Below are 5,385 nucleotides of genomic sequence, written 5' to 3'. Positions count from 1 at the left end.
TGTGGATGATGACGAGGATGAGGATAGGATGAGGACGAGGATGAGGATGAGGATGAGGACGAGAATGAGGATGAGGATAGGATGTGGATGATGACGAGGATGAGGATAGGATGAGGACGAGGATGAGGATGAGGATGAGGACGAGAATGAGGATGAGGATAGGATGTGGATGATGACGAGGATGAGGATAGGATGAGGACGAGGATGAGGATGAGGATGAGGACGAGAATGAGGATGAGGATAGGATGTGGATGATGACGAGGATGAGGATAGGATGAGGACGAGGATGAGGATGAGGATGAGGACGAGAATGAGGATGAGGATAGGATGTGGATGATGACGAGGATGAGGATAGGATGAGGACGAGGATGAGGATGAGGATGAGGACGAGAATGAGGATGAGGATAGGATGTGGATGATGACGAGGATGAGGATAGGATGAGGACGAGGATGAGGATGAGGATGAGGACGAGAATGAGGATGAGGATAGGATGTGGATGATGACGAGGATGAGGATAGGATGAGGACGAGGATGAGGATGAGGATGAGGACGAGAATGAGGATGAGGATAGGATGTGGATGATGACGAGGATGAGGATAGGATGAGGACGAGGATGAGGATGAGGATGAGGACGAGAATGAGGATGAGGATAGGATGTGGATGATGACGAGGATGAGGATAGGATGAGGACGAGGATGAGGATGAGGATGAGGACGAGAATGAGGATGAGGATAGGATGTGGATGATGACGAGGATGAGGATAGGATGAGGACGAGGATGAGGATGAGGATGAGGACGAGAATGAGGATGAGGATAGGATGTGGATGATGACGAGGATGAGGATAGGATGAGGACGAGGATGAGGATGAGGATGAGGACGAGAATGAGGATGAGGATAGGATGTGGATGATGACGAGGATGAGGATAGGATGAGGACGAGGATGAGGATGAGGATGAGGACGAGAATGAGGATGAGGATAGGATGTGGATGATGACGAGGATGAGGATAGGATGAGGACGAGGATGAGGATGAGGATGAGGACGAGAATGAGGATGAGGATAGGATGTGGATGATGACGAGGATGAGGATAGGATGAGGACGAGGATGAGGATGAGGATGAGGACGAGAATGAGGATGAGGATAGGATGTGGATGATGACGAGGATGAGGATAGGATGAGGACGAGGATGAGGATGAGGATGAGGACGAGAATGAGGATGAGGATAGGATGTGGATGATGACGAGGATGAGGATAGGATGAGGACGAGGATGAGGATGAGGATGAGGACGAGAATGAGGATGAGGATAGGATGTGGATGATGACGAGGATGAGGATAGGATGAGGACGAGGATGAGGATGAGGATGAGGACGAGAATGAGGATGAGGATAGGATGTGGATGATGACGAGGATGAGGATAGGATGAGGACGAGGATGAGGATGAGGATGAGGACGAGAATGAGGATGAGGATAGGATGTGGATGATGACGAGGATGAGGATAGGATGAGGACGAGGATGAGGATGAGGATGAGGACGAGAATGAGGATGAGGATAGGATGTGGATGATGACGAGGATGAGGATAGGATGAGGACGAGGATGAGGATGAGGATGAGGACGAGAATGAGGATGAGGATAGGATGTGGATGATGACGAGGATGAGGATAGGATGAGGACGAGGATGAGGATGAGGATGAGGACGAGAATGAGGATGAGGATAGGATGTGGATGATGACGAGGATGAGGATAGGATGAGGACGAGGATGAGGATGAGGATGAGGACGAGAATGAGGATGAGGATAGGATGTGGATGATGACGAGGATGAGGATAGGATGAGGACGAGGATGAGGATGAGGATGAGGACGAGAATGAGGATGAGGATAGGATGTGGATGATGACGAGGATGAGGATAGGATGAGGACGAGGATGAGGATGAGGATGAGGACGAGAATGAGGATGAGGATAGGATGTGGATGATGACGAGGATGAGGATAGGATGAGGACGAGGATGAGGATGAGGATGAGGACGAGAATGAGGATGAGGATAGGATGTGGATGATGACGAGGATGAGGATAGGATGAGGACGAGGATGAGGATGAGGATGAGGACGAGAATGAGGATGAGGATAGGATGTGGATGATGACGAGGATGAGGATAGGATGAGGACGAGGATGAGGATGAGGATGAGGACGAGAATGAGGATGAGGATAGGATGTGGATGATGACGAGGATGAGGATAGGATGAGGACGAGGATGAGGATGAGGATGAGGACGAGAATGAGGATGAGGATAGGATGTGGATGATGACGAGGATGAGGATAGGATGAGGATGAGGATGAGGATGAGGAAGAGGATTAGGATGAGCATGAGGATAAGGATGAGGATGAGAATGAGAATGAGGATAGGAGTAGGATGAGAATGAGGATAGGATGAGGATGAGGATAGGATGAGGACGAGGATGAGGATAGGATGAGGACGAGGATGAGGATAGGATGAGGACGAGGATGAGGATAGGATGAGGACGAGGATGAGGATAGGATGAGGACGAGGATGAGGATAGGATGAGGACGAGGATGAGGATAGGATGAGGACGAGGATGAGGATAGGATGAGGACGAGGATGAGGATAGGATGAGGACGAGGATGAGGATAGGATGAGGACGAGGATGAGGATAGGATGAGGACGAGGATGAGGATAGGATGAGGACGAGGATGAGGATAGGATGAGGACGAGGATGAGGATAGGATGAGGACGAGGATGAGGATAGGATGAGGACGAGGATGAGGATAGGATGAGGACGAGGATGAGGATAGGATGAGGACGAGGATGAGGATAGGATGAGGACGAGGATGAGGATAGGATGAGGACGAGGATGAGGATAGGATGAGGACGAGGATGAGGATAGGATGAGGACGAGGATGAGGATAGGATGAGGACGAGGATGAGGATAGGATGAGGACGAGGATGAGGATAGGATGAGGACGAGGATGAGGATAGGATGAGGACGAGGATGAGGATAGGATGAGGACGAGGATGAGGATAGGATGAGGACGAGGATGAGGATAGGATGAGGACGAGGATGAGGATAGGATGAGGACGAGGATGAGGATAGGATGAGGACGAGGATGAGGATAGGATGAGGACGAGGATGAGGATAGGATGAGGACGAGGATGAGGATAGGATGAGGACGAGGATGAGGATAGGATGAGGACGAGGATGAGGATAGGATGAGGACGAGGATGAGGATAGGATGAGGACGAGGATGAGGATAGGATGAGGACGAGGATGAGGATAGGATGAGGACGAGGATGAGGATAGGATGAGGACGAGGATGAGGATAGGATGAGGACGAGGATGAGGATAGGATGAGGACGAGGATGAGGATAGGATGAGGACGAGGATGAGGATAGGATGAGGACGAGGATGAGGATAGGATGAGGACGAGGATGAGGATAGGATGAGGACGAGGATGAGGATAGGATGAGGACGAGGATGAGGATAGGATGAGGACGAGGATGAGGATAGGATGAGGACGAGGATGAGGATAGGATGAGGACGAGGATGAGGATAGGATGAGGACGAGGATGAGGATAGGATGAGGACGAGGATGAGGATAGGATGAGGACGAGGATGAGGATAGGATGAGGACGAGGATGAGGATAGGATGAGGACGAGGATGAGGATAGGATGAGGACGAGGATGAGGATAGGATGAGGACGAGGATGAGGATAGGATGAGGACGAGGATGAGGATAGGATGAGGACGAGGATGAGGATAGGATGAGGACGAGGATGAGGATAGGATGAGGACGAGGATGAGGATAGGATGAGGACGAGGATGAGGATAGGATGAGGACGAGGATGAGGATAGGATGAGGACGAGGATGAGGATAGGATGAGGACGAGGATGAGGATAGGATGAGGACGAGGATGAGGATAGGATGAGGACGAGGATGAGGATAGGATGAGGACGAGGATGAGGATAGGATGAGGACGAGGATGAGGATAGGATGAGGACGAGGATGAGGATAGGATGAGGACGAGGATGAGGATAGGATGAGGACGAGGATGAGGATAGGATGAGGACGAGGATGAGGATAGGATGAGGACGAGGATGAGGATAGGATGAGGACGAGGATGAGGATAGGATGAGGACGAGGATGAGGATAGGATGAGGACGAGGATGAGGATAGGATGAGGACGAGGATGAGGATAGGATGAGGACGAGGATGAGGATAGGATGAGGACGAGGATGAGGATAGGATGAGGACGAGGATGAGGATAGGATGAGGACGAGGATGAGGATAGGATGAGGACGAGGATGAGGATAGGATGAGGACGAGGATGAGGATAGGATGAGGACGAGGATGAGGATAGGATGAGGACGAGGATGAGGATAGGATGAGGACGAGGATGAGGATAGGATGAGGACGAGGATGAGGATAGGATGAGGACGAGGATGAGGATAGGATGAGGACGAGGATGAGGATAGGATGAGGACGAGGATGAGGATAGGATGAGGACGAGGATGAGGATAGGATGAGGACGAGGATGAGGATAGGATGAGGACGAGGATGAGGATAGGATGAGGACGAGGATGAGGATAGGATGAGGACGAGGATGAGGATAGGATGAGGACGAGGATGAGGATAGGATGAGGACGAGGATGAGGATAGGATGAGGACGAGGATGAGGATAGGATGAGGACGAGGATGAGGATAGGATGAGGACGAGGATGAGGATAGGATGAGGACGAGGATGAGGATAGGATGAGGACGAGGATGAGGATAGGATGAGGACGAGGATGAGGATAGGATGAGGACGAGGATGAGGATAGGATGAGGACGAGGATGAGGATAGGATGAGGACGAGGATGAGGATAGGATGAGGACGAGGATGAGGATAGGATGAGGACGAGGATGAGGATAGGATGAGGACGAGGATGAGGATAGGATGAGGACGAGGATGAGGATAGGATGAGGACGAGGATGAGGATAGGATGAGGACGAGGATGAGGATAGGATGAGGACGAGGATGAGGATAGGATGAGGACGAGGATGAGGATAGGATGAGGACGAGGATGAGGATAGGATGAGGACGAGGATGAGGATAGGATGAGGACGAGGATGAGGATAGGATGAGGACGAGGATGAGGATAGGATGAGGACGAGGATGAGGATAGGATGAGGACGAGGATGAGGATAGGATGAGGACGAGGATGAGGATAGGATGAGGACGAGGATGAGGATAGGATGAGGACGAGGATGAGGATAGGATGAGGACGAGGATGAGGATAGGATGAGGACGAGGATGAGGATAGGATGAGGACGAGGATGAGGATAGGATGAGGATGAGGTTAGGATGAGGATGAGGATAGGATGAGT

Source organism: Lupinus angustifolius, chromosome LG06 (assembly GCF_001865875.1).
Source record: "Lupinus angustifolius cultivar Tanjil chromosome LG06, LupAngTanjil_v1.0, whole genome shotgun sequence".
Taxonomy (NCBI): Eukaryota; Viridiplantae; Streptophyta; class Magnoliopsida; order Fabales; family Fabaceae; genus Lupinus; species Lupinus angustifolius.
Note: the sequence above shows the minus strand (reverse complement) of the source record.